The following is a 19753-nucleotide window of genomic DNA, read 5'->3' as shown; positions in this document are numbered from 1 at the left end:
TAATAGTAATAACCTCCTCCCCCAAAAAACTAAGAAAAACTCAACCACATTAGCAGTATAGGTTAAGGAATTAAAGAAAAATAAAACAGAATATAAATTAAGATGGTCCATAGTAGATAGAGCGGAAAATATAAACCAAGCAAATAAAAAAGATGCAAACGTTGCATATTAGAAGCATACCATATACTAATATCAGAAGAAAATTAATTAAACAAATCACAAGATGTAATTCACGGATGTCTGCACAAAAATCGATACTTAATTTCACGCATTAAACCAGATTAAAAATAACAAAATAAAGGGAAATGTAGAGCAAGTAATATAAAAAATGAAAAACAAATGAATCGATCATACAATAGATAAGGGTTAATGTGTTTATCGGCGATTTTCTTGGCCAAGTTATTGTTCAAAAATTATTAGAAGCCATACTTATAAAAAATACAGCACTTTTAAACCGGATCTCATTTAACACCGGGACAAATATACTAACAGTATTTACTAAATAACATGAAACTAAACTAATAAACTATAAGATAGGAAAAGTAAAAATAAACGATTTTATGATGAAAAATGAATAAAATGAAAAAGAAATAAACAATTAAATGAGGAAATAAACTAAAACCAACACGTAGAATATAAGTAAAGAAAAAGATGTGAGGGAAGTAACTTTAGTAATAAAAATATATTCCATGAAAGTGACCTCCTCTTGAAACAAATACATTAACTAATAAATAAGAATTCGAAACCAAACAAAATGAATATTAGAATAAACACGCATAAATGTAGAAATAAAAATTAGAAAAAATTGGAAAGAATAAATAATAGAAAAAATTGGAAATTTAAACTAAACAAAAAAATAAAAAATACGAAATTAAGGTTTAAAACAGAAATTTTAGTTTGCGCGGTATCCAAGATGGCCGACTTGTAACAATGCAGGGATGGAATTTCTTTTCCCAAAACGAAAACACCAAGGTTTATTATGTACAAAATTAACTTTTTGTTGGTAACATCGAATGGAAATAACATCTGACGAGAATTGGAGACTTTTATGAAAACATAACATCATAAAATTGTCATCCAATTAACAAAACGGCTGTCATAAAGGAATCCAAGATGAAATAAACAAAAGTTACAAAAAAGAAAAAAATGTAAGTCTTTGAATTTCAACAAAATCTCTCTCTCTCTCTCTCTCTCTCTCTCTCTCTCTCTATATATATATATATATATATATATATATATATATAGATAGATAGATATAGATACTAGCAAAAGTACCCGTCGTTGACTGGGTTCAAAAACAGCCTACCAAAAATGGACTCTGATTTATGAAAGTATGATAGGTTATGAAAAGGAAGGGTTGTAAAGAGATAGCTTCGAATTTGGGGGTATCAAAACCAAAGCAAAATATAATGAAAGTAAAAACAAAATAGATAAACCCCATAATTTATTATACCATACTTGTTCACACTGAAACACTTATCACAATATTCCGTGGATCTATATTAAAAAACCTTGTTAAACTCTGTGACATATTTCCATTCTATGGAGGTCAGGCGCGAACGAACACCCCATAATTTTATTATACCATATTTCTTCTAACTGAAACATAATTATCAAAGTATACTTACGCAGATAGATATGAAAAGTCTTTATTAAAGTTTGTCCCTATTTCCATTCTATGGAGGCCAGGCGCGAACGAAGACCCCACAATTTTATTATATCATCACCATTTAAGTTAAAACATCTATATAAAACACTTGTATACGTTCTTTTTTTAATTTTTAATTTTTTTATTTCCATACTTTGTGGACCAGGTGCGAAGGCAGACCTCACAATTTAAATGAACCACCGTTCTACCAGATCAAATATACCCATTCCTGTGTTACGATACATCTATCATTATATGCAATTAGTTTTTAAAAATAGTCAACCGTGTAGGAGCCTATTCGTGACCAGACACGCACATACACACAGACATTCAGCTTTATATATATATATATATATATATATATATATATATATATATATATATATATATATATATATGGCATAAGTGGTGTAAATATCGGATTTTGTCGGATTGAAATAATTATGTCAAAATTGTTTTTCCTTTTATTTTAAAAAGCTAATGAGTTCTAATTCTTCTGATGAGTTTAGGCGGAAAATATTCAAAAACTGAGATAACTTATGGTTTTTTCTACGCTACGAAACAGGTGCTGTCAAAAATTGAACACTTTAACACGCTGAAAGAAAACAAACGGTAAAGATGAATAACATCTTGGAATTTGGAATATAGACTTTTTTCCATATATATATATATATATATATATATATATATATATATATATATTATAACACAGGTAGTTTATGAGAATAAAGCGAAAATATAGTACATTGTAAAAAAAGGAAAGCAATATTAAGTAAAAATGTGATTAAAAATAAATCTTGCCTCTTCCTTAATCACTGACTTATTATATAACACCGAAATGTTACAATATTTCGAGCATATGAACCTCTTTCTGCCGCATGCAAATTTTTATGTACAAGGTACGAGGCAAATATTGCTATACATCGATGTTCGAAGAAAAATGTAATCCTATACTTTTGATCATACTGGTTGGTAATTCTTCATTTCTTACAAGGCACCAAACATTTCGATCTGATTCATTTTACAACAAAATAAATAACTGAACGGCACACGAAAGGGGAAAGAAAGGGATAAACTAAATTAAGATGGCGATTCAATAATAATAATAATAATAATAATAATAATAATAATAATAATAATAATAATAATAATAAAAAGAACTCAGCTAAAAATGCAGTTTCTTTTTTGAATTGGATAATTTATAGCCAGGCTTCACTACCAGGAGTGAGGAAGCCATTACACGCGAGCTGACTCAAACCAGTTAATTAATAGAATTAACAAGAACAGATCCATTTTTAAGATGCGTCCACCAAATCTACGCGTTTATCGATGAACATGCTATTTCAAACCTAAACAACAAATGATGGACGGATTCTCAATAGAAATGCTTGGACGTATCTAAAACAAGAAACGTTCTTTCAATCTGCGTGGTTATCGATGGAATATTTTTTTATATTGTACTAAAGCTGTATTTATAAACAATTTATTTTTTCATTGAAGATATTTTCTTTCATATCAAGTCGTGCAAAAGTTTTTCTCCGTCTATAGAAAGGGCATTTAAACAAGTGCAATTTATTTTATACATATCGTTATAACTTAAAACATATCACAATGATTAATTTATAACTTTTTCGCTCAGATTATTAAAAAATTATTCACATTTTACTGCAATATTCTCGCCAATGTTATGTTGGATAAGTGACGAGTAACGCAATGCCAGAGGATCGTCGATTGGTATGCGATGACGTCAACTTTATATTCCGATCGAAGTTGGGGTCATGGAAAATTCCCTCAAATCGGAAACAATGGAACGGCATATATTTTAACCTGAAATGGAAAGACAGAGAGCATTCCAAAGTGAACAATGAATTCCGGCGTATGGAAAATAAATTTAAGACATCATTAAACAGAAATCAGGGTAGAGAGAGTTGAGCGACTGGAGTAGTGGGTGATATTTCTACCGTCTCTTCACACAGAAACCACACCACCAAACCCACTCTCTCTCTCTTGTCATATGTTATCAGTTGATAATTTACTTAACAAGTTCGTCTGTTTTTATTTCATCAACCACGGCGAAAAAATAAGAGCGTGTATATAATTTCACACGCATTTTAACGAATACATTATATAGACTCGGCTATATAACTGTAAACCTGAAAACGATACGTTTAATCAATAAGAAGGGAATCATCTCCCATCGGAATAATGCTAATCCTCATACAGAACTATTGATCTAAGGTCTCCTAGAGGAATTTGCTTAAAAAATATTGCTCTATCCTATGCATTCTCCTGATTATGAGTTGGATTGATATGTCATATCAAAGCCTTAAGAATTTTTACAAGCGAGATATATATAAGCTCGTTGATAGAAATACTAAAGTTAAAGAGAGCAAGAGTCATTATTGTTATAAATATTTTCAAAAACACAGTTTTCCATTTTCATGATAAAAACTTTTGTATATATATATATATATATATATATATATATATATATATATATATATATATATATATATATATCAGGTTAAAGGTACTCAGGAGATAAAACCCATAAATTAAAACGAGGTTATTAAGAGTGCTCAATAAAAAAGAGCCAAATATATTATTTCTATTTGTATAGACAAATAATACATACTAGCTACACTGAACATGCTAATGTTTCGGAGCAATTGGTTTATTAAAAAACTAATTGTTCCTCATCCGGCGAGAAAAATCAAACTTTATCTGCTCTATTTCTCTTGCGTGATGAGGAACGGTTGGCTTATTAATAAACCAATTGCATTAGCATGTTCAGTGTAGCGAGTATGTAATATTTGTCTATATAAACAAAAATATTAGACACACACACACACACACACACACACACACACACACACACACACACACACACATATTAATTTTTATAATAATGAAAATACTAAATTGAATTTGTTTCTCAAGTTCCGATGCACTATATATCGTTTCAAGTATGTAGGCTAAAAATTGACAAAGTAGTTTGGAAGAGATCGTTCCACAAACACATGTAGCTTTGTTATTATTCTTAAAGGGGACCCAAACGTTGTATATTGAGACTCGCAAAGAAAATAAAACTCCGACACAAACTTTCCAGGCGAAAGAAAAATCCATCCATCTTTTTCTTCGCTTTACACACATCAGTCGTCGACACATATTTACAACATGACAAGTATGTGTTCTCTTTCTTTCTTTTTCTCGTCGGATAGTAGTCCTGTGTTCTGCTATAATCAGCTTAGATGTTGACGGAATTCTGCCTAGAACTCACAATTGGCTCGCTTTCGAAAATCAAGGAGGAGGAGGAGGAGGAGGAGGAGACTCGCGTGCTTGTAAAGTGTACCTTCCAAATTGCCACGCTTCTTTTCCTTTTTCTTCTCTTCCTTCCAATCTTAATACATATTAGTGTTGGGACGATTATTCAGAATCGGAATCGAGAATCTTAAAATCAGAACTTTTGGGAGTATCAGAATCGAAAAAAATTGCGCATATTTTCCGATGCCAAAAACGATTCCTTTCATTATCATTATTTATATGATTTTTGCTTAAATCAAAATCTTTCACTGCTGGTAGTAATAATTAAATAATAAATATTGATTTTCAACTACCAGAAAAGCGAAAAGCTATAGATCATCCTCGACGAGTATCTTTTACGCTTGCGAAAATATATGCACAATTAACATGTGTTTCTACGTTAATCAGGCAAAAAATAACAATTTTATTCTTAAATATTTAGAAATATATAAAAATCGATAAAACATTAACTCTATAATAATGTATATGAAATCTGAAAGAATTAAAATATCATATAAAAACGTACTTTATGACCTGGCTACGTCAGAGTTCCCTGCTAGCTTAGATAAATACTCTTGCAGTTTTAACAAGAGTTACAATAATATTAGTGTATCTCTATTTAAGCCATGAATACCAACATTAATATATTACGTATGAATAAGTCCCATGTGGAATTTCCACAGGTCCCGCTAGTTGTTATTGTGCATCTCGCTTTTTTTCTTTTCTTTTTTTTAGCAAAGCAAATTAATTTAATAATCCACCAAATTTATATAATTAGAATAAAATTTAAAGATTCATAGAAGGAAGGCACATAATAGTTAACGGAACTCAGCGCCCTCTTCATGTTAAAAATGATTATCTAAATAGTAACAATATTATTTAGAAATTCGTTCGTAACAATGAAGGGGGGGTTATTAATATTTTGTTCTTACATCGTTTTCTCATTTTGCCTACCAATCGTCGACTATTTTCAACTGTTTATGAAAACTTTCAGGTAACATGTTGGAAACTAACGACGAAATGATAACATTTGGCTCTGTTTAAAATCAAAATAAACCTTTTGTTGTCTTTTAATTTGCAATACATTACAAGGAAAACATTTGAGAAAAAAATATACCAGGAAATTACCCGGGGATTTATGTAATACTTAGAAAATTTACGAAAAAAAAACTAAAGAAAAACAAAAACCAAATCTCTAATTAAATATTTATAAATATTAAAAGAATCGGAGTCGGAATCGGAAATCGAAAATTTAGAACAGAATCGGAAATTGGATTGGAATGAGGAAAAATTTTGGAATCGTCCAATCACTAATATATATATATATATATATATATATATATATATATATATATATATATATATATATATATATGCACAAGTTGTTCTGACCCAGCGTTTCCCAGGATTTTTTTTACGTCGATATTAAATCAGGTGATTCACAGTCTATGAATTTGCACGCCTGTGGAACTCTCTGCCGATTGCCTGTTTCCCACCTGACTACAACTTGGACGTCTTCAAGTCCAACATAAACAAACTCCTGACAAACCGCCCCCTTAAGTAAGACACTCTATCAAACCCCCCAATACTAATGATTACTACAATACTATCTCATTGATTACTGTACACGTAATAACCCTTATCCCTGAGTGGCCTTCGGGCCTTGATAAGTGGTGACCTCCATGTAAAAAAAAAAAAAAATAAGAATAAATAGTGGTCATAGTTTTAAAAAAAAATTTTTCTCCCGCAAACATGATATATTAACACTTGGAACGTAAGGAGTTACTATTAAGGATTGCATCTAGGTTCTGTAGGTTAGTACAGCCAAGGAAGCGAGAAGAAGAGAGAGAATTTTAAAGTCTAGCGGTTTGAGGAAAGAGTAGAAGTCTTCCCATCATCCAGGGGTTTCAACAATAAGGGATGAGATTTTGTTACTTGTCGAGAGTATGTACGTCGAGAAGACAAACGTGCTATAAGTACATCAGAGCACATTCCATTAAAGTTCTTGTAAAACATACAGGGATACAAAACTGCGGCGATGGGGCAGAGGTTAGAGCTTGATCGATAGTATGGGAACTATTAGTTTAGAGACTTCTTTTGGAACATATCTAAGAGTTAGGGACTAGCGATAGATACACTAGTCCACATGTGGAAACAATACTTAATGAATATGTGCATTATGGTTTTTTAAATGTATAGGATGCTCTCTTATGTCAGTAATTTTCTAGCACGATAGAGGGAGCCCACATTCTTTGCAGCAGTCTTTGTAATGTCTTTAATGAATTTGTTCCAGTTAATGTTGCCTGAAATCGTAGATATAAATTAACGGATTACGGGTTTGTCTAGTTTTATTTCAACCTTAATGTCGAAAGTTTGACAAAAATACTGTTTCAAACTAAAACGTGACCGACCGACGTACACATCGTAGAAATGCAAAGTCGCCTATAAAGGTTTTTGCTCACTTGGTATCGCCTGCATCGTTTCATTTCCGTTTAGTCAATTTCCACCCGAAAACCCGTTTTTTTTTTCGATTTAATTGATTGACTTTTTCGCCTCCCGCCATTTTGTTTATTTGGTTTTCAATTCACATTTCACTCTCTTCCGGATTCACTCCTTTTTTTTTAATTTCATTTTATTGTTATTTTTAATTTTAATTTTTTTTATTTTTAAATATTTTATAATTGCGTCCTTGCACCATAATAATAAACTCAGTCAGTAAATCCCGCTTAAAGTTTAAAATTACACATTTTATAACAAGTTAGAAAAGCATTTCATCCAAGGCATGAAAATTGTTAAACAAAATGTTTTTACCATGGGCTTTAAAAATAAATGTACAAGATTCAATTTGAAATTTATTTATCTTCAAAGTGCACTTTTATAAATTTTACAAAGTAAGGTATAAAAATTTAATTTAAATTGAATAAAAAATTAACTTGGATTTATTTTATGTAATGTACATTCTGTTGCAATTGAACGATTAGATTCAATTTAGGCATCTTATTTGAGATGCGTCCAAACTTTTATAAGATCTGTCCGTCGATCGACCTTAGAGTTTTTGTTGGTTTGTGCAGCTTACGTTTGAATATTTCTTATCAGATACGTACATATCTCTATCTTCTATTTATCTACTACTAGCAGACTACCCGGTATTGTCCGGTCGTAAAATACGCATAAATATATTTTAATTCAAGCAGAAACTAAGACGTGCATGCGAATATTGTTTTGTCCAAACAGTTCACTTCTTATAAGTGAAAACAAAACAACTTGAACTGAGATTGAAACCAAAACCTAAAGACAGCGAGTCAAGTACGATACCCATTAGGCCAACTTGACCCACTCTTTAAGAAGTGTTTTAAAAATCTACTTGTTCTTAACATAAGCAATGTGTCACGCGAACGATTAACGAATGCACAGTTGTGAAACAGTTTGCAAACATAAAAATCCGACGGCTCCTCCGACGTCCCAATTTTTCAATTTGACCCCATAGTAGCTCTTTTTTCCGGATGAACACCGACTAAAATGTTTTCCACATCTCTGAATACTCTATATACCAAATTTCAAGCCTGTAGATAAAAAATTCGTTGAGTATATAGGTTGAGAATGTCCTAAAGCACACATTCTCACTTTTATAGAATTTGTTCCCTATGGATTCAAAAACAGCTGGGCTGATTTTTATGAAATTTCACACGAATGCACTTTATATACCTAGTAGTATTTATAGATAGGGTTTGTATCGGAATTTCATCGATAAGTTTCGATAATCGAAATAATCCGATGGATGAAGTAACACACGATTTTGACTTAAGTAAACCCCTTACATAGACTAACATCACAGGTGCGTTTGGAAAGTTTTATTACCACGCAAGCCGAAAGTCTCAAGATATAAAATCAATAGAAGGTTCTTTGAAATGACAGGAGTGCATTCGAAATGAATGTTACCGTTTAAAGCACAACTGAACCATGATACTTGACTTTTTCATTTAAAACTGAAATTTATGACATTATCATTTCACAAGCCAGGGATATAAAATAAACCGTATGTTCTTTGACATGATAAAGGCGCGTCCGAAATGAATGTTTCTGTTTAGAGCACAATTAGAGCATGATACTTGACTTTTGCATTTCTAACTTTAATTCAAACCGCGCATAAAAATAATTTTATAAGATCAACAGTAGGTTCTCTACAGTGCAATGTAGACTACAATATATTGTGAAGTAAATCATTGCGGGAAGGCATGTAAAGCTTCCTCTTGGTGCACCTCGATGGGTCCCTTACTAGAGCAGGTAATTAATTGATTTGATTGAAAAATGGGAGATTTTATCGATTTCGATGACAATAAAAATATGGAATACTGGGACATTCGTTGATTATCATTCAATCCCGGGCAACGTCGGTCTCCTATTAGTTTATAATGAGCTCAGCTTGTCGATTGGTCAATCCGTCGGTCTATCACTCTTCAGATGAAATGATACTTTAATCACAAAACGTTTATATTAAATGGATGCATCTTGCTTTAGATGCGCCCTTCTCTAAAAACGGTTCTGCCAGATGCTTGTCATGGCACACTTTTTATGTATATATTACAGTGTCACCACCAACAAAAGCCGATAGCCATTAGAGGATAAAGAGTAATGATTTTCTCGGTTGGACGAGAAAAAGTTGTCTGAGAAAATTGCAGACAATGACTGAGAAAGACATAATTTTATTAGTTAAAAATGATTAAATTAGGATTACGATCAAGACTTGGGGTTAGAATTAAGGTTAGGTTTTAGTGGAAATGTTTTAGTATTAAGGTTAGTGTTGGATTAAGATTAGGGTTTTAAGTTCGGGTAAGGGTACGGGTGAGGATTTTGAGTTAAAATTCAGATTAGAGTTAGGGTTTGGATTTAAGAGTTAACCGTTAGGACTAGGTTTTGAGTTCGGATTAAGGTTAGGTTTAGAGTTGATTAAGTTACGTTTAAGGTTGATTAATGTTAAGGTTAGGGTTAAGATTAGAGTTATATATATATATATATATATATATATATATAGATATATATATATATACACACACACATATATATATATATATATATATATATATATATATATATATATAATTGGTTGAGAGATTCCAACGAGAGAAAAATGCATATTTAAATAAGAAAGGTCACCAACAATTACTATGTTTTTTTAACATTATTTTATTATACCGTCTTTTAATTTTTCATATAAAAAGGTATCATATTTAGATGATTGTAATAATGTTTTGAAATCATTGAAATAGTTTTTTACGCGTTTCAGACGTACTGTGTAGCGTCCTCTTCAGAAATTATTCAAAGTTTAAAATAATTAAAATATATTTAAAATGTGTTCAGAATGTATAGAAGCATTTTCGCAGTCCATTTTGATTACATGTTTCCCGAGCGGATGAAATGTCTGTAAATAATTCTAAATATCTTCATGGGTGTGTTCCACTTCTACCCTTCTTACTGTATTAAAAGGAGAAAAGAGAGGGAACAGCAAAAGACAGGAATGACCATGGTCTGACCCCAATAAGGAAGGTAGGAGTGGAACACACCCGTAATGAAAGCTGGCAAGAGGTCAGAGTTAACCGTCGCAAACTCTACCAAATTCTTCTGCCAATTTTGGGTTTAAGTATTTGAAATTTTAGATATAGGTTACCTCGACATGAGTCAAACTTTTTAATATATATATATATATATATATATATATATATATATATATATATGCTCATAAAGATATGAACAGCAAAGCCGGGCTGAAGTGCTAATGTATATATATATATATATATATATATATATATATATATATATATATATATATTGACGTTTCACTTGAAACAATCATGTTGCAGTCAGTTGGAAAGCAGCTGTGGAGCATTGTGTTCCAGAGACGGGAACTTATTGCAAAAGAAACCTCTGGTATTAGGTGTACAAAGAAAGAAAACAAAGTCGCTTGTGCTTATTTGAAATAACATTTTCACTGGTTTGTCAAGCTAGCAGATTTAGAATCATTTTCACCACTTAACGCGTAGATCGGATGGACTTGTCTTATGAATGCTGGTTCTTGTAACGTCCTGCTGTTTTAAAAAAAACTTTCTTTTTTTAGTTTTCAAGTTGACTCACAAGGGAACGGGCGTATGGCTTCACTCCGTCGTGAACTAATTTTTGCATCCATAAATTCTGTTTTAAAACAAGAAAATGTCTGAGGGGGAAAAATAAAATTAATTAATAAATAAATTAATTAAGCTAACAAATAATTTATGGCTAATATAAAAAAAGTCAGGTATAAAAAATTTGGGAAAGAGCCCCCTCCCTCTAGAGAACTAACACTATTAAATCATTTGGGGACGTAGCTCAGTGGTTACCGCGTTGGAATGCGAAGAAAGGAAAAAACTCACTATTGTGTAAAAATGTGTGTGTGAAATGAAAAATGCTTGCATGTGAATCTTTCCTGGTCAAAAACATACTGGGGTTGAGCACACGTTTTTGAGTCCATCCGTCGGGTTAGGGTTTAATCTCTTTAACTCTTGACTATCTATTATTTAAGTTCGCATCGACCTTTCTTTAGGTTTCAGTTTAAAACAATGTTCATTCGTTAAATGATATTTTCGGTTAACACGTTCCTATGAAAACTAACTTGCTTTTGGAAGTGAGGTACTGAGCGAATCCCAAACGAAGCAGAGAAAGTAGCTATTTGAGTAATTTGTTTGTTAGCGTTTGTTAGAATGACGTCTCAGTCTCACTACAAAGGTATCAGACATAACACTTTTCTACCGATCTTGCCTTTCAGTTCCCCTTCCTGCTCCCTGTTTTTCTGATCGATTACTCATTAACGCTTAAACATCCTCCCATCAGTATTATTTGGATTCTTTGGACTATTATTACTGTTGAGTTAAAAACGTTCAAACGTTTCAGTCGATGTAAACTCCGACCTTCTTTATGGTATTTTGTAGAACTTGGGAATGTTTCTGTCGAACTCGAGAATTTGGACAGAAATTTCGAACGCAAGGACCCGTAGCGCAGTTGTTAGAGTACTTGGAAAAATCAATTGAAAATGTGATATTCTCATCAAGGTTGAAGGTTCAATTCTTAGTGTGAGCGACCGAAAAAAACAATTACGAATTATTTAGGACCCCTATCCAGTGATGGCTGACGGAACGAGAGCATGTTACCCCCGTGAAGTAAATAAAGGGGTTCGTTCAAAATTCCGTCCAAATTTCCGAGTTCGAGAGAAACATGCCCGAGTTTGACGAGATACCTCTGAAGAAGGTCTGAGGTTACATCAACTGAAACGTTGTGAAAATGACACTCAAGATGAGAACGTTAGTCCGATGAATACAAATAATACAGACAAGCAATCCTCATCTCAAAAGTAAGAAACGTAATCCTCCCATAATTTTCTAAATTTAATTTTTCAAATATCATTTAAGTCAGTCACTTAATTTGGAAGGGATTTCTTATTTTTCACGGGTCGTAAACTCCTGCTTCACAATTCAGCCTACCCCCCAAAAAAACCCCCCCGCACCATTATGTAATTAATGAATTTATAATAACCCATCGTTTTACTCAAGTTCCTTAATATATACATAAATATATATATATTCCTTAATATATATATATATATATATATATATATATATATATATATATATATATATATATCCCTTAATATATACATAAATATATATATATATATTCCTTAATATATATATATATATATATATATATATATATATATATATATATATATATATATATATATATATTCCTTAATATGATTAATGCATCTTAAAGATACAATTAAATAAATGTCGTGCGCATTAACACAGAGAACATGACTCCATGAAATACAAAATATTAAACCACAATCACGTAATTAATTAAAATGTACGTTATTGTCTCTAACCCATAAAATAAAAGCAAATGATGTAATAAATGCGAAGCTAATTACAAGAATATAATTGGCTAGTTGCTATGAATGCCGATTATCAGAACAACTAGAGGGAGACGTCAAAAGATATACCGAAAGCCCCACGCTTAAGAATATACAAGGCCCGACCATGAACATTTGTCCAGTAAGGCAACTTACTATATTATTACTCAAATATATAGCCAAGGTCACTACTTCAAACGAACATATCCCTTACGTGGACCATATCAACAAATAACCTCCGTAATAAACGGTATTCAGTTGTAATTAAAAGATATTAAGCTAGAAATGGATACGTAAACCCCAAAGAATACGCATAGGTACTTCTCGCAGAAAAGGAAATTCCCTCATATAGGAATTTAAAAAAATTAAACACCGACCACTTACAAGCGGTGAACACTTCAGTTTGGTCGATTTTCTCGTCTTACATTCGTCTGCTGAATGAACAGTAATGGCCAATCCATTTACAAAAAAGATCTTCCTCTGCGTTCCATGTTTAAAAAGGATGTGTCGTCTATAGTATCAGACCTGACAGAATGGTTAATTGTAGGTATAGACAATTTCATACCCTCGAAAAAGTTCCAGCAAAAACCTAACAGCCAGCCATGGTTTTCTCCAGAATGTGCTGCTGCTATTGCGCACAGAAACCACTTTTTCCACTGCTTCCAACGTAATAGATGTATGGAAACTAAAGCCGCTTTCAGGACTGCCAGCAACCATTGTAAGAAAGTAATAAAGAACGCAAGAGAGTTGTATGCTCAGTCCGTCAAGTCCAAAGTAGCTGAGCAGCGGCTTGGTTCCCACCAGTTTTGGCAAATTGCAAACAGAATCCTGAACAGAAGCGTGTGCTCTATCCCAACTATCATCAATGGACCTGAGTTAATCTCGTCAGCATCAGACAAAGCCAAACTCTTTGCCAAGAACTTTGCAGCCAATTCTACCCTTTGCGACCAAGGCCGCCAACACCCAATATTTCCTCCTGTATCAGAAAACACACTATGTGATATACAAATATCTGTATGTGATGTTGCCAAGCTAATCAAAAACCTTGATTCCAGTAAAGCAACCTGCCCTGACGGTATTTCAATTATAGTACTCAAAAAACTTCAACCAGAACTAGCACCCATACTTACAAAACTGTTTAAACATTGTCTTAAGAAAAATTGCTTCCCATCATCCTGGAAAATCTCATCAGTATGCCCTGTATTTAAGAATTCAGGTGATCGTTCATCCCCCTCTCAGTACAGGTCAATAAGTCTCCTGTGCGTCATGAGTAAGTTGCTGGAATCTGTGTTAAATAGAGAAGTAATCAACCATCTCAGCAAAAATAAGCTTCTTAGTGACACACAATATGGTTTCCGTTCTGCTAGATCTACAGCAGATATGCTTACAGTTATATCTCATAGGATTAGCTAATCTCTCGACAGAGGCAACTTTCTAGGGCAATTGCTCTTGACATATCAAAGGCCTTTGATAGGGTATGGCATAAAGGTTTACTTCACAAGATCTCCAGCTATGGTATAGCTGGAAATGTCTTCTCAATTATTAAATCATTTCTCTCTGATAGGTTCATAAGAGTAGTAGTTGATGGGCAAAAATCAGAAGCTCACAGTATAAATCCTGGAGTCCCTCAGGGGTCCATCCTGGGTCCAACTCTTTTCCTGATCTACATTAATGATCTTCCAAATCACATCCTTACATCATTCGTAGACATTTTTGCTGACGACACTATCATCTATGGTAGCACATCTAAGACAGTAAACGACCAAGTTCTCTCGGATTCTCTCTCCTCTAATCTTGATCACGTTGTACAATGGGGAAAGGAGTGGCTGGTTACTTTTAATGCATCTAAAACCAAGCTTCTATCTTTACATCATCAATGTTCTGATCCCCATCTGGCATCAATTAAAATGAATGGCTCTCGTCTTGGGGAGGCCTCAGGTTTTGACAGGCTTCTGGGCTTGACCTTTACTCCTGATCTTAAATGGAATACGTACATCAAATCTGTTTCCAAGGCCGCTGGAAAAATGGTCGGATCCTTCTATCGATTCAGTAGATATCTCACTGTTGATGCAATTCTCTATCTATATAAGAGCCAGATACGTCCAAGGATGGAATATTGTTGCCACATATGGGCAGGAGCTGCTAGAAAAGACTTTTCCTGCCTTGATAGGGTTCAAAATAGACTTCGTGGCCTGGTGGGAGATGTCCTTTTCTCTTCGCTGCAACCTCTATCTCACGGAAGAGATGTTGCGAGTTTGTCTCAGCTTTATCGTTATTTTCATGGTAAGTGTTCAACTGAGCTTCAATCTATGGTCCCCCCCCTCGCCAAACTTTCACAAGAAACACTAGACTAGCTGAAAACATTATCAATAATTCCCCCCACTCTTTATCTGTACCTAAACCTAAACATAGATTCCATGATCAAAGCTTCTTTCTTAGAACTGCACGCCTGTGGAATTGTCTTCCGTTTTCCTGCTTTCCAGCTGTCTATAATATGGTTGTTTTCAAGTCCAACGTGAACAAGTTTCTGATAAGCCGTTCCACTTAAGTTAACAAATTTACCGAACTTCCATTACTATCGATTACTATATTGTCCTTTTGACTACTCTACACTCTTTAACCCTTATCCTTGAGTGGCCTATCGGCCTTGATAAGTGGTGACGCCTATGTAAAAAAAAAATATATATATATATTTGTAGTCATCGACATACAGTCCTGTTTCATTGCGGTCCTGGATATGACCTTAAAGTATATCCAGTGGTGAGGCCCCAGCTTGCGGGCTTTGGGAGTGTGGAGCCACCCTTTAATCGCCATTGCTCCTAGGTCCACTCTGAACTTGAAAACAATAATTATATTCTATTAAAAAAATTTCTTAAAAACCTTTGGATTTGGCATTAAATGGCCTGAAAAGGGTTGATATGCATATACGTAAAACAAAAACAACCAACCAACCTGTTTCATTGTATCACAACTCATCAGTGCCGCTAGATTAGCACCTCTCCCAGGCCGAGGATTGAACTTAGAACGATCACAGTCAGCAGTTTTACCGATCGGCGCCCGTAAATTATCTCGCGAAATGTCTATTTAAACAAACATTTGTCCCACCACTTTTACAGTGCTCTAACCACTTGTTTATAAACAAAGTACAAGCGTCGTATTTTTCAGCCAATTAAGTAGCGGGTGAGATTACTTACGACAGTGCTCTACCCAAAGAGTAAGGCTTAAAACTTTTGTAGTCATATATATATATATGATTACTTCATTTAACCACATAAATTAATATAGGAAGATATCATTTTATGCGTAAATTTTCAGTATTTACTTCAACATTGCGCGATACATAGGTAGAGCTAGGTAGTAAGCCCAACGAATTCTCACGAGAATGGAACGCAGGATAGTCTGTGTAACTTAATTGCCATATATACTTTCATAACTTACTTTATATATATATATATATATATATATATATATATATATATATATATTATTCTTTATGTAAATACGGTAATATCTTGCTACGATGTGCAGACCGTTTCAATCTTGTTTGATTTCATCAAGCAAGAAAAATTAAAATACAAAAATTAAAAAAGTTCCAGACATTTTCAAATTTTGAGGAGAAAAATATGCCATGACCGGCGTGAAACAAAGCTAAAGTTGCCGGTCATGACATATTTTAAAGAATTTAGCCTTGTTTCACGCCAATCAATATTTCAATAATGAAAAAATAATAATTTGCTCTCTTTGATTGTTGAAATTCAATTATTCATAATTTTTGGATATCTTTCTACCTAGAATATATGTGTGTGCAGTCAGCACCAACCCTATTCAGGGTTTAACCGGATTCCTGGGAGTATAAAATTCACAAGCGATCCTCACTCGCATCTATATCCCCGTTAGGGAGATGACGAGGTTAGGTTTTTGCAGGGAGGTGTCGACGTCCTCCCACATACAGCACCTGGACTTCCCAAATTGGTCACCCATTTTAGTAATGACCAGGCTCAACGTTGCTTAACTTCGGTGATCTGACGGGAACCGGTATATATATATATGTATTCTATTTAATATATATATATATATATATATATATATATATATATATATATATATATATTAAATAGAATACATATATATATATATATTAAATAGAATACATATATATATATATATATATATATATATATATATATATATATTTAAAAGAGTGTAGCCATCAACAATTGTGTTTTTTTTTTAAAGGTTTTCATCATATTTTTATTTTAAAATATTTTTATAACGCGTTTCGAGCTTAGGGTGTGCTCTCTTCAGATATTTTCGTAAAAAGTTTTTCTTTAAAATGGGAGTTTGTGGATATGCCTCCGCTGATATTAAATATGTTTTTCATAGTGGTGACTGGTGCGATGCGTATGTTCAGTGTTTAGACATTCCGTCTCCAGCTGTAAGTGTTTCACTGTGACCGGTCAAAGTTAGTTTCAAAGAGTGTTTTTTAGTCCATATGGTGAAGGTTTTTATGGCTTCTTTAGGGTTCTTTTTTAAAGACTTTCTTTCCCCATGTATAGCATACACTCACACACAATCCCATACGCATACATATATATTCATGTACATGTACACATGCACACGCACACAGGCACACACACATACACACACGTACATACATAGAAATATGTGTAGGAGCATACATATATACACATATACATACCCACCTACACACTCACACACGTACTCGCATACATCCACCGCCACCGCTAACAATTATTTTTATTTTTTTATTTTTTATATATATATATATATATATATGTACACTTTTTTTTTTTTTTTTTTTTTTTTTCCCCCTACCAAAACACGCATGTATATATGCGCTTAATCATTCAGACATACGTATACGTACCCACACACACACACACACACACAAGTAAGATGGAGAATAATAGGTAGAAGATATATATACACACATACACGCACATACACACATATATGTACACACATATATGTATATGTGCACATACACTCACAAACATCCACATACTATGTAGGCACATACACACACACATGCACACACACAGACATATGCAGGGGCTCACACATACGCGTATATCCATATTCACACGAACACATTTACCCACTCATACATGTGCATACATATGTATATATACATACATACACACACATACATACGGATGTGTATACACTCATCCACCCATATATATATGGGCACATGCACTCACAATCCCACACACACACACATATTCATACATCCCACCTTATGCATATATTGGTTGAAGTTTCCTTTCCAATCCATGCACATATGCATACATGGATTCGGTCACCCAAACATAAGTGCACGTATACATACAAACAAGGTGTAGCATAGATAACAGATGATATATAATTATACACACACGCATACACAATCATATGTGTACACCCACGCACATACACGTATACACACGCACACACGCGCGCACGCACACATACATACGTTTAATTTCTAGTTGTTTGTTTAGTTAAGAGAAATGGTACTGTACTGGGTATGGGCGCGCGCACCCGCGAAAGTTTGCGTGTGCCTTATTGTGCTTTTTTGTTGTTTCGTGTGTGAGGGTGTACACCTACCCAAGCATGCATGCGTGTAAGTGTATTTTGTGTTTTGCCTATTTATGTGTATAATTATGGAGAGACGTTTAAGGCGGGGTTAAACTTTGTTATGAAATTTTTTTCTTGAGTTAGCAAGTAGAAGTAGTTGTCAGTTTGGAAGATGGGCATTATCTCGAATCTGCCTCCACTGCATGCGTGTATATGTTGTGATACATGTAGGTGTCTATTTTCCGCGATTTTGATGTTGAATCGGTGTAGGGCTACTCTATTACTAAGGTTTTTTGTAGCGCCTATGTAGGATTTATCGCATGCTGGACATTTTATTACATAGATCACGTTTTTTGAGGTGCAATCTAGGTTTTTTTTAATTTTGAATGTTTGTATGGGGTTCGCAAATGTGTATGTGTTTCCCTCTAATATTATGTTGCAGACTCCACATCGTTGTTTGTTGCATTTTGTGACTCCTTTTGTTGCGTCTTGATTGAGTTTGGATGAGGTAAGAATGCGTTTTAGGTTTTTGGGTTGGCGTTTGCTTTTTATTATTTTTGTTGTTTTAAGGAAATTGTTTAGTTTGCTGTTTTGGTTAAGTAGGACGAGGTTTTTCGTTATCTCTGTGAAAAGTTCAGGGTTGTTTGTGTTGTGTGTGGAGACGTATGTTAGGATTTGTTCTTTGTTTCGTTCTTTAGGGGTTCTCAAATCTTCTACTGGTATATTTGTCGCAAGTTGGATCCCTTTGTCTATAAGTTGTGATGGGTATTTTCTTTTTCTTAAATTTATTCGTAGTTCCTTGAGTCGGATTTTTCGAAGGTTATTGTCCGTGATTATGGTGCAGATTCTACGTGCTAGGGTGTAGGGAATTGATTTTATGCAGCTTTTAGGGTGGTGACTTTTAAAGTGTAGGTATTGTTGGGTGTCTGTAGGTTTGCGGTAAATGTCTGTGATAATGTTATTGTCTTTAATCTTTATCAGTATGTCTAGGAAAGGTAATTCTGTAGAGCTTTGTTCTATGGTGAATTTAATTTTTGGGTGTAGGTTCTGGAGTATGGTGTGTAAGTCTGTGATGTCCCCCCATGTGGGTTTCCATAGGATGAAGCAGTCATCTAAGTACCTTTTCCATGATTCTACAAACAGTATTTTAGTGCTGTGGCCAAATTTTTGTTCTATTTTTTTATATAAGGTTTCTTCTAGGTAGGCTAATGTAAGGGTTGCGTAAGTCGGTGCCATTTTCGTTCCCATTGCTGTACCTAGTGTTTGGATGTAGTTGGTATTGT

Source organism: Euprymna scolopes, chromosome 23, assembly GCF_053919585.1.
Source record: "Euprymna scolopes isolate OS-2025 chromosome 23, ASM5391958v1, whole genome shotgun sequence".
Taxonomy (NCBI): domain Eukaryota; kingdom Metazoa; phylum Mollusca; class Cephalopoda; order Sepiida; family Sepiolidae; genus Euprymna; species Euprymna scolopes.
This window is presented reverse-complemented; position numbering follows the sequence as displayed.